This window comes from Cotesia glomerata, linkage group LG8 (assembly GCF_020080835.1).
Source record: "Cotesia glomerata isolate CgM1 linkage group LG8, MPM_Cglom_v2.3, whole genome shotgun sequence".
In the NCBI taxonomy this organism is placed as follows: Eukaryota; Metazoa; Arthropoda; class Insecta; order Hymenoptera; family Braconidae; genus Cotesia; species Cotesia glomerata.
This window is the reverse complement of record NC_058165.1, coordinates 19,793,742-19,806,369: the sequence shown is the minus strand read 5'-3', so window position 1 is coordinate 19,806,369 and position 12,628 is coordinate 19,793,742. Positions and strand designations below refer to the sequence as shown.

At 29.1% G+C, this 12,628-nt stretch overlaps 1 long non-coding RNA gene across 1 annotated transcript; it reads right to left on the bottom strand.

Annotated features, from left to right (window-relative positions):
* Positions 1-962: 962 nt before the first annotated feature.
* LOC123270427 lies at positions 963-12,210 on the bottom strand. The gene is made up of 3 exons (XR_006510600.1): positions 12,132-12,210; positions 3,408-3,410; positions 963-977 (listed from the first exon to the last, which is right to left on the bottom strand). It is a non-coding gene; the product is annotated as an uncharacterized LOC123270427 (long non-coding RNA).
* Positions 12,211-12,628: the final 418 nt, after the last annotated feature.

Genomic DNA, 12,628 nt, shown 5'->3' with positions numbered 1-12,628 from the left:
GGTCTTATAATGTGACTAAATAGTTAATACTGATAATGTCTAAGATAGCTTGACCGATTGAGCCCTTGGCTAGTAATCAAATAGTCCGGGTTCGAGTCCCGGTCAGTACGAATTATTTTTTCGGTTTTTCATTCATTATCCATCAAAACTCCGATGAAACTCTCGCAAAATAGTCTTGGAAAGCTCCACAATAGCTCGGTAAAGACGCTGACTAAACTCGACAGAAAACCCGTAAAACACTGATAAAACTCGGGGAAAACTTCATGAGAATACCAGCAAAATTCCAACCAAACTCCGTAACGATCTCAATTAAACACCTATTAAGGAGGGATATACGTGTAGAAAGACGTTTTCATGCTGATTTTTTATTAATTTTTTAAGGTATGAAAATTAATGTTATTTATTGAAACTATCAGGTTATTTTATACATATATTTATATTTTTCCATATTTTACGACAATATAACTTAAAAAGTAGCGGAGATATCAGCTGATACACATCGTAGGTTGTCTTCCGACTTAGCAGTTGGTGTGCAGTATAGAAGCCACAATTTTTATCTGAAATCAATGGCACAGAAAAATTACTTTTCTTTATACAATTACGCTGAATATGAACCTCGATCATAAGCGATATTTTTATTTAAACTATTTTTTTTTTAATAAACAATGTATGAAACGACTTAATTTCACAGCCCTCTAAAAAATGCAAATTTTTACTTTTTTTTTTTTTTGGAATTGAGGTTCATATAGAAGATACACATATAAAAAAAGTAAATTTTCTGTGCCAGTGATTTCAGATAAAAATTGTGGCTTCTATACTGCACACCAACTGCTAAGTCGGATGACAACCTACGATGTGTATCAGCTGATATCTCCGCTATTTATTGAGTTATATTGTTGTTTAATACGAAAAAATACTCATAAATATATCTATAAAATAACCTGATAGTTTCAATAAATAATAATAATTTTTTATACCTTAAAAAAATTAATGAAAATCACCATGAAAACGGCCTTATACACGTATTTCCCCCCTTAAGGTAGTACGGTTATGAAAGCAATATTTCAAGAAATCCTCGAAACTTTGAATATAAGTCATTAAATACATAATACATATGCTGTTAAAATTTGAAGACGATTTACCACACCAAGCTCGAGATAATTGCAATTGAAAATGACATTTTTGCACATGTAACATAGGAGAAGCGTGGGAAAATGACAGTATTTTTAATTTTTTCCATCGAAAGAATTTCAAGACTTTATCAAAAAACTAGTAGATTGAAGAATATGATATTTCGAACAATTAAAAAAAATGAAAATTTTTACCATGTAGTTTTCGAGATTAATTAAAATCAATTTCACTTTTAGAGGATTATTTTTAGGAGAGGGGTACAAAAACAGCCGCTAGTCACTGAAACCGTAGTGTGTGTGTATATGTATAGAGAATATAGTAGTGACGAGTACAGTAACGTTAAAAATCTTAACCTACAACCTTAGCTCTGTCGATACGTATAACATGGATAGCGAGTCAAAATTTTTGATCTGGATTGTCGCGGAGGTACTACCTTAACCACTATCGTCTTTATGTGTCACAACTGCACACAATACTCCGAGTTTACTCCCCATATGCGCTGACTATACTCCGTCGTTACGTTGAGTTTCGGACGAGTTTCTACAGAGTTTTATCGGTGGCACCGAAACCACTAGGGAGACTAAGGTAAAAGCCCTAATTATTGAATATAAGAGACGAAGTTATGATTTCATTTTTTTCAAGCAATCAAATATAAAAATCGTTGAATTTTGTCTGTGGTAATGTCTTAAGTAATGTTTTAACTAATCAATTTCTTTTTTTAGAATGATAATCAGTAATATTAACTAATTAATTTTAAATAATTAAATAGATGATCTGGATATACCAATTATTGACGGGTTGAAAAACTGATTGATCTAAATATTGACGTAACGTAACCCCAATTATTGACGCCCCTACTGCGCATGCGTCGAATCATTTGGTTATATTATTATAAAAAATTAAAAATCCACGTAACCGATATGATTGTTTATGATTTTAGGAAATTAATAAAAAGCTTATTTTAAATTTTAAAATTAAATAAAAATTTTAGAGCGTATTTAGTGTGCGTGGTTGCAAAATATTTTACTTTTAATGAAATTCGTAAAATCTATTTACTAGGACTTTAAAAAAATTGAAATAGACAATGACGCACACCAAGTACGTTCTAAAATTATTTTTTTAATTTTTAAATTTACAATAAGATTTTTTTTAATTTCCGAAAATCATAAACAATCATATCGGTTACGTGGATTTTTTAATTTTTTTATTTTGTATCTTTTTGTAAAGAAAAAAAAATTTTTTTTTTCCTAATAGTCTTATGAACGTGGACTTGGCGCGACTTTTTTACAGTGAAACTGTTTTTGTTCGGATTTTAGTATTTTTTGTAATTATAATGAAAATTTACAATTGGTACCAACTTAAATCTCGTGTTGACTGCATTTTTTACTGCAAACTATCCCCTTGAAGCTACAGTTTATGTAGATGTAATTCCAGTGCACTCTGGCGGCCGTAAATGTAAGCTGTGAATTACTTTTTTTAACTGTAGTTGCTTATCTATAGGAGGATTACTACACATTTTTATTTTATCTAGTCTGTGGCGCTGACCTTTCTCCATAAAAAAAAAGTCAGGATCGAAATTTGTGAGCGAGCTATAGTATGTGCTGATAAAATTTAATAATTTCAAGTAAATAAATTGTTATAAGTGAATATAATTAATTAATACGGTGAAGTAAATTATGAATTACTGTTATGATAAACAAATTGGATAAAAAAAGTACCGTAGAATTAAATAAAATTTCGCAGCCTCAAAAAACCGTTCTGCTTACAGTAAACACAGTCGGTAGTCTGGCGCTCCGTTTACAACGGATTTGAACGGAACTTGGCGCCAGATTCTACCGAATCTGTGGATACATTTCAATCAAAACGATCGTCGCAAAAATATGAACCACGTCCGGAATATGAAGAAAAAAATCAAATCTGCATCGTCCTTAACAACATTAAAATAATCAATGTATATTTACGATTTAAAATTTTAATTTTTTTCCTAAATTTCAATATTTATAAAAAAAAATTCTCACAATTTTGCAAAACCAATGCTTTATCGATAACGGTAAGTGTAGTTACATAATAGATTGATAGATTACAGTCTAAAATGTTTCTATCGATCGACCAGCGATTTAAAACGATTATTCATTTTACCCGCCCTCTCCGTCTTGCCCGCCCGTCCCCTATATTATATATTGATTATCTGTAATATTTTCTGGTTTAATAAATAAAATAAAATTCAAATTTTTTAAATCTTTGGTTTGATATTTTGCAAACTCGAATTTTCGCACACCCTTGCACGGAGTTGCATATAACAGAGGGATTTTATTTATTGTAAGAACGCCGCCGAGACACCTGGGCGCAACGTGATTGGATGTCTGCCAAGACACATATTTAACCTGCGATACTGTCGCAAATGCTGCCAACAATGTAAGTAGATGCAATACGGGGTCACCACGAAATTATGCATTCTATCCAAGGTTTACGACCCATCAAACTATTTTTACTTCTAAAAAGAACTCAATTTTTGGGATTATTTTGTTTTTTTGGCTGAATTTGCTCTAGTTTTTCCATAAAAAACCCCCATTAAATTAATTTAGATAAAAAATATGTTACTAATAAATAAGATTCAATTTTTTCAGTCATTTTAAAATTTATTAACCCTTATTAAATCGCGTTACTAGAACCATAAGGGCGTATCTCAAAATATACGCCCCTATGGTTCTGCAGAACCATAATTGTTAATGAACTATTTAATAATAATACTGCACAAATAATTTATATAAAAAGTTTAAAAAATAAAACATAATAGTTTTGTGAATTTTATTTGCTTTTTTTTTTATATTTTGATAGTTAGTAAAGCAATGTTTATAAAACGATCCATGTACTCTACAAACTTGTAATAATTTAATTTCAATCTTTCTTAGCCGTCGAATTCTAATTAAAAACTAATTTTTAATCAACTTAAAAAAATAAATTCTGTAATTAGAATGAGTTTAAATATTTGTGACAAATTCTGTGCATGATATCACTCTTAATCAGCACAGTAAAAAATTTTGTGTAAAATCAACACAATCCTAGTGTTAGAATCCGTCAACACAATTTTAGTGTTAATTTTCAACACAAAAAATAGTGTTGAATTTTTAACACAAATATTGTGTCAAAATTAACAGTAATTTTGTGTCAACTGTATCTAACACTAAAATTGTGTTGATTTTACACAAAATAAGTGTTAACTTACTTATTATTTGAGTTTGAATATAAAGGTTAGGGAATTATTTAAAAATAAATAAATTTTTTATGGTTATTAAGAAAATTAGTTTATTTCATTTATTTAAATTTGAGTCAAGTACCAATAGTCTTCAACTTAAATATATGATTTACTCATCTTAAACTTACTTAATGCTTAATTTATTTTTTATAAATTAATAACAATAATTAGTAATCATCACAGAATTTTCGGCATCCAATTCGTGCAATTCCCAGCTTTTAATGTATGGTAAATCTAAAACATTGATGACAAATGTCTGACATGTTTGTTCAGTAGCGTAACCAAAACATAAACATAATATTTCCTTGTGAACTATCAGTCATCTTTATAAAAAATAAAACTAGTGTCAGAAAATATACGATAAAAATGCAAAAGAAAAACATAAAATCAATAAATTTTTTGATATTTTTTTAATGAATTTGTTAAATTAACAGAGAAATTGTTCAAAGTCTGTCATTTTTAATAACTATTATAAATTTTATCGTTAAATAATATTTTATTTAGTAAATTTATTATAGGAAAGTGAGGTTAGTTGAGCATTTTATATGATTATAAATACAGTAAACTTTTACTTACTTTAATGAATATCAAATTTACTTTTTTTTATTGAAAACAACCTGGTACTTTTATCAAATATATTTAAATAAACTATTTTTCACAATATTTAACACTTTAATTTATACGCACGCGTGGTTAAATAGCTGTCCGGTAATACAATGCGTTTGGTGCGTAAACTGAAGAAAGAACGCGCTAACAACACAAACTTAGTGTTAATATTTCCCGCTTAGCACTAATTTTGTGTCATTTTATCTAGTAACACACAAAAAGTGTTGATATCGTGAAAACAACACTATTTTAATGTTAAAATTCAGGTAACACAAAAAAAGTGTCAAATTAACACACAAAAATCAACACACAATTTTTCAACACAGACCGTTTTTGACGCAAATACACAATATTTTTTACTGTGAGAGCATTTGTTAGTAAAGTTTAAAATTTAACATTTTTTTTCAATTTATTAACTTTTATTTTTTTTTTATTTTTTGTACCCGCCCCGACCAGCAAAGCCTCGGCTTTGCAAAAGTCGGGCGGCGCTCCCCTCACGCCCGGCAAACCTCGGCTTCGCCTCGGTTTTGCAAAACCCCTTCCACGGGGTTACGTACTTTCGGCTGGAGAGCAAGAAAAATAGTATACAACCCATGACCAGAATGTTGGATACCCTGACGTATGTGATATGATGGCCTCGGCTACGCCTCGGCCATCATATCCCATACGCCAGAAAATCCAACTTTCTGGCCTTGGGTTGTAATATACTATAATAGATACAAAGTGAATGATGGGTTTAGTTCACTAATTCTTGAAGTAAATCCAATCATACACGAAACAATAATGGAATGTGGTAGAGTTAGATGGGGATGGAACAAGTACAAAGCTTATAACTATGTAAATGTAATAAGGTGTTACAAGTGTTGGGGATTTGATCACATCGCCAACAAATGTGTGAACGAACAAACATGTAGACTCTGTGCTGGAAATCACCATGAAACGTGTTGTGAATGTAATTTTAAAAAATGTGTCAACTGTATAGAGTTTGTAAATGCAAATGGAATAGAAAATGTGGATATAAACCATGTGGCTACAGACAAAAAATGTGACTGTTTACAAAAGTACCTAAAATCAAAGCAAGTGACTATCCAGGATAATGAATAACAATTAAACGAAAGCCAAGCTCAAGTTTTGGTTAGAAAAAAAGGTTGTGAATTGTTTATAGTAGCAGTTAATGTGTGTGGATTACTACGTCACAAAGACGACATAAAGATATTGGTGAATGAACTTCAACCAGATATACTATGTTTGAATGAAACTCATGCAGCAGATGATGTCATGGATCATGAAATAGCACTCATGAACTATAATATTGTCAGAACAAATACAAACAATAATAGAACTGGAGGCACTATTACTTACACTGTAGAAAAAGCGGTGTTAAAATGGACTCATTTTAACACCGCTATGTAACACCTGTGTATTAACACCGGTGTAGCGGTGCTCTTTTGCGGTGTTAAAAATCCGGTGTAATATCGGTGTAACCGGTGTAATACCGGTGTAAGTAGAATAAATTTACACCGTATCGGAGTATGAATATTACATGATCCATAAAACACAATTAATATTCAATATTTATCAAAATGAGACAAGTAACATTTATTTAAGAATTTTCAATTTATAAAATTACGCAGAAATCGATTTAATTAATGTTATACAACAAGTTAAATAGTATTTACAATATTAAATGTTTAGGAACAATATAATAATTATTTTGATCGTAACCATGATATTTCTCATAATATAATGGATGTTTTAAACATGAAAAATCTACAGCTGTGCAAAAATAAATTATCTATATGAAAATCATTTAAAAAACGTTCAAAAATGTCGTAAAATTGTTCTAAAAATGTTTCAAATTTGTTGTAAAAACACTCTAAAACTGTCGAAAAAATGTTCCAAAATTGTCTCAAAAATATCCGAAAAATGTCTCAAAAGTATTCAAAATTTGTTCTCAAATAGTTAATAAAATGTTTTAAGATTATTCAAAAAAGGTTCCACAAGATTTAAAGACAAAATTTCAACCAAATTGCTTCAAATAAATTGCATTGATTCTAAAATTATCTTAGAAGTATTCCGAAAATCTTAAAAAAAATACTTAAAAGTTATGAAATAATTACTAAAATCCACAATTTTAGAGTTTCCGATTATCTATATGATGTCCTAAAATTGTCCTCTAATAATGGTGTTAAAGTAACACGGATCGAAAATTTACACCGAGAGAATTTCACACCATTACCCGAGTAAAAACAGAATTCCGCCGCACCACCGCCGCAACACCGCTGCACGGCTTTTTAAACGCCGCACCACCGCTGCACTACAGCCGTGAAAATTTTGGTTATTTTACAAGTGCCGTATCACCGCCGCACCAGCGCCGTGACAAGTAAATAAATTTCTATTCGCCGCACCATCGCTGCACCACCGCCGCACCACAGCTGTGACGCGCCCGGGTAAAAATAAAATTATTAATTTTTACGAAAAAATAATAAATTTCTTTCGACCGCCGCACCACCGCTGCACCACCGCCGCACCATACCACTGTTTGATGGTATATACATTGAAATAATATATTCGTTGATCATTCAAATAGCTTAACTAAATTTTTTAAGTTAAGTATGGCTTGCAGTGCAGTTGGCAATGTTCGAGACTTCCATGCAGACGATCCAGGTTCGAATCCCATCACAGTTCAATTTTTAAAATTCTTTCAGAGTATTTCAATAGGCGTACCGCTTCTGTGCAACCCGAGGACGAAATTAAAAATCTACATCAACAATACGACTAAAAAAATCAATAATTTTGCGGTGCTTTGGCCTGATTTAAAAAAAATTTTTTTTTTTTAATATTAGGCATTCGATTAAAAGGAGGTTGATCAATAGGTCTTACATAAAGATTTCTAGTCGCATTATTTATTAATTAATTATTGCGTGATAAATTAATTATGATACCATTTTTTGTGAAATTGTAGGTATGATTTAGCATTGGTGCGGCGGTGGTGCAGCGGTAGTGCGGCGATGCTAGGGGGAGTAAATTTTTAGCGTGCGGCGTAATAGTCCGCCAAACGGCGGTCGTGCAGCGGTGGTGCGGCGGTATGGTGCGGCGGTCGAACGAAATTTATTATTTTTCCGTAAAAAATAATAATTTCATTTTTACTCGGGTATTTCACACTACACGGCCATGTAAAGTGGCTTTGATTTTTTAGACTGCGTGCGCATATGACAAGAAAAAAGGGCGCTGATATTTAAAAAAAAAATAAAAAAAATGTGAGAAATTACTTAATTATTTTTTTTTTAATCAATTACACAATTAATTTTTTTCTTAAAAAATAAATGAGCGTTATGAGGTGTGCACTTTTGGATTTTCCAAACTTTTTGCTATTATACTATATTTAATATGTTTTAACACATACACTGTAAAAAAAAAAACCGGTGTGAGTCCATGCGGTGTACATATTTTTTTTCGGTGTTAAATCGGTGTTATAAATTTTCCAGTGTTGATAATATTTTATGTAACACAGTTTTTATAGTTAAACTTTTTGTGTTTAATAATTAAAGATAAATAATCAAAAAAAAGTTAATATTTAATTTAGAAAGTATAAAATAATATAAAATATAAAGTAGATAAAAATTTTTGATTAAAATAAATACACTGTAAAAAATTTCGATGTAAAAATGGACCCAGAGCACTTTACACGGCCGTGTAGTGTGAAATAATGGTGTGAAATTCTCTCGGTGTAAATTTTCGATCCGTGTTACTTTGACACCATTATTAAAGGACAATTTTTGGACATCATATAGATAATCGGAAACTCTGAAATAGTGGATTTTAATAATTATTTCATAACTTTTAAGTTTTTTTTTTTAAGATTTTCGGAATACTTCTAAGATAATTTTAGAATCAATGCAATTTATTTGAAACAATTTAGTTGAAATTTTGTCGTTAAATCTTATGTGGAACCTATTTTGAATAATCTTAGAACATTTTTTTAACTATTTGATAACAAATTTTGAATACATTTGAGACATTTTTCGGATATTTTTGAGACAATTTTGGAACATTTTTTCGACAGTTTTAGAGTGTTTTTACAACAAATTTGAAACATTTTTAGAACAATTTTACAACAATTTTGAACGTTTTTTAAATGATTTTCATATAGATAATTTATTTTTGCACAGCTGTAGATTTGTCATGTTTAAAACATCCATTATATTATGAGAAACATCATGGTTACAATAAAAATAATTATTATATTGTTCCTAAACATTTAATATTGTAAATACTATTTAACTTGTTGTATAACATTAATTAAATCGATTTCTGCGTAATTTTATAAATTGAAAATTCTTAAATAAATGTTACTTGTCTCATTTTGATAAATATTGAATATTAATTGTGTTTTATGGATCATGTAATATTCATACTCCGATACGGTGTAAATTTATTCTACTTACACCGGTTTAACACCGGATTTTTAACACCGCAAAAGAGCACCGCTACACCGGTGTTAATACACAGGTATGAGTCCATTTTAACACCGCTTTTTTTACAGTGTAGAATTAGCAGAAGAATTATTAGTAATTGGCAAAACAATTATTTTAGGTGATTTTAATATCGATGTGCTTTCAAATAAATTTTATGCCAAAAAATTAGTTAACAAAATGAAAATCTTAGGTTTTAAACAAAAAATTAAATCACCCACCAGAATTACTTATAACTCTGAAACAGCGATAGATTTAGTCTTTACAAGCTTTCAATTAACTACAAATATTCATGACATACCGAAAATTGCCGACCATGATATCATTTCAGTGAAAATAAATAGCTAAAAAGATAATGACAAAGCGGAATGTGATTATATACTTATAAGGGATTATAGAAAGTTTAATGACGCCCTGTTTCAAAGTGAAATAAGAAATAAGTTCTTACATTTTAAAATGACAACGCTTAACAATATTAGTGATTACAAATTAGATTATTTAAGTAATGTAAATATGATAAATACACGGTGAGAAATTTCTGTAGAAATTTACTATGCATACATAATAAGACTGAACCTTAATGACTCAATTCAAAATATTACCATAAAAATTTAAGAATATCATATTGTACCAATCAATATTTACTAGGGACCATAGTAAATTTCACCATGCAACTGTTACATAAACATATATAAAAAATTTTCGTAAACTGACAGAACAAAAACTGTTAGTGTGCTTAAAACTTTTCATTATAGTTCCATAGTAAAATTTCTGTTGCTCAGTCGACAATAAAAATTTATAAAAAAGTTTCACATTTAGTCACGTGTACTCGGTTTAAATTTAAAATTGTGACTATGAAATTTTCAAATGTCCCATAGTAAACGTATGCGCGTCAGTCGCGACGCGCGCTCTTTCATTTTTTCGTCCTGCTTTGTTTTGTCAACATAAGTCTACAGACGCTATCAGTAGTGGTTAACGGTGTTATGAAAATTGCAATAAACATTAAGTTTTAAATAAATATTAGTTTATAAATCCATCAACACATGAATAGTTAATGAAAATTTGTAAGATTCATAAATAATAAAATATTTAATAATTTACCGTGAAAAGTTAAAATGAAAACAAACATTTGATGGTTAACCTGCAACCGACACTTCTAATAATAATAAAAAATAATTTAAAAGTTATATACTGTGTTTATAATTATTCATAATAAAATTAACTGCCAAAATAAATCCTACGTTCATTGTTAAAAATGAAAAAAAAAATAAAAAAAACTATATTTTAAAAAATATCTTTAAAAATTATTGCAAACAAAAAAATCTTGTTTGGTTTGATATTTTTTGATAGCTAAAAACATTTTTTACTCTAAAATTTTTTATTTTTTACAAACGTTTTCTTATTTTTTTTTGCTATAGTACATTCGGAAATTTAAATTATTGCATATTTCATTTTACTATGGTACATTTCAATTTCTACCATTTACTATGTCCGATTTTATTTGTTTCGGAAATTACTATGGGCCATTGTAAAATTTTATTCTGAGTCAATAAGGTTCACTAGTAATATGCACCATTGTAATATCTAAAATCCATGCAGAATAAAAAATAATGGAAATTTCTCACCGTGTAGTAATGTAAGTAAAATTCTTAATAACATCCCTCCAATATGATTTTAGCTATAATTATTATGTATAATTCATCGTATTTTATTTTTATTTGAAATTACTTATCTCGACCCCTTGTGATGAATTCACTCGACCTCAGTGATATCAATTTAAAAAATACCAAGTGTGGAAATCAGACGGAAAATTACAATGTCTTACTTGTTACTCGTCAACAATTCGTTATTTATTATTAGTGTTTATTTATTGACTTGATAACCGCCAAGATTAATAACATATAATTATAAAAAAAATAATAATAAATTATAGTGTCTTATTGGTCATAAAATTTGTTTTAAAAAAAGAAAGAATTTCACATAAATCTTAACAAATATTAAAATTAAAAATAATGAGAATAATACTAAAAATACCAATCCACAAAAAATCGAGAAAAAACTTTTAAAATCCAAATTTATTATCAATAACTTACACAAAAAATGGATCAATTTGTGTTATTACATTTTTTAACATTAAAATTACTATTATTAGAATTATTTCAAGAACGTTAACATGTTTCACACATAATATTTTACATTACAATCAAAAGTTATTAAATTAGAAGAAAAAATTATAAGTATGCTGAGAATAATAAGTACATGAATAAAAAAATTTTCTTATTTAAATCTCAAAACTACTTGAGGCAGATTTCACAAATTCTAACAGCAAACTTGGATTTTATGATATATTTTCAGAGCCTCAATCATCTCGAAATTTATAAAAGTTAATTGCAAAAATTATGTATTAAATTTGTCACAAAATCTAGCCAAAGCTTAACTAACTATTTAGAACTAGCCTCGATGAAGTAGGGGAGAACGGGGTCACAATTGAACAACTCGACTTAAAAAATCGAAAAAATTGAAAAAACGCTTCATGCTCTTAGAATTAGATTCTAATATGTTAAACTCGGATATGATCAAAATTTGAAATCATTGCGATTAATAAATTTTGAATAATTGAGATTGGAATGATTCCTATAATGGTATAGGAATGGGTTCTATACCCGTGTAAAAATGATATTATATCATTATGAAGCTCATAATGAATATCATAATGAATCTCATATTTTGACACTAATGTGAGATTCACCCGAGTCAGAATAATGAACCTACATAAACCTACATGAGCCTACAGGACAATTTTTAATTGTTTTAATCGATATTTTTATCTTGAATTGTTTTGATTGATCAATATAACCTCACAAAATATACTCATACCAATATTAAATAGTACAATACAAATAAATTTAAATAGTAGGGGAGAAGGGGGTCAATTGAACCAAAAAAAGTTTAGTAATTTTTTACTATTCGAATTAAAACTAAATAATAACTTTTTTTTTCTTGGAATGATAGTTTATCAAGTCTACTATCATTATCAATACATAAATTAGTTAATAAACAACGTGAATTTTTAAAAATTATTAATTTATCCAAACGCGTCGAATGGTTCAATTGACCCCCGCTCGGGGGGCAATTGAACCACTGCTCGGGGTCAATTGAA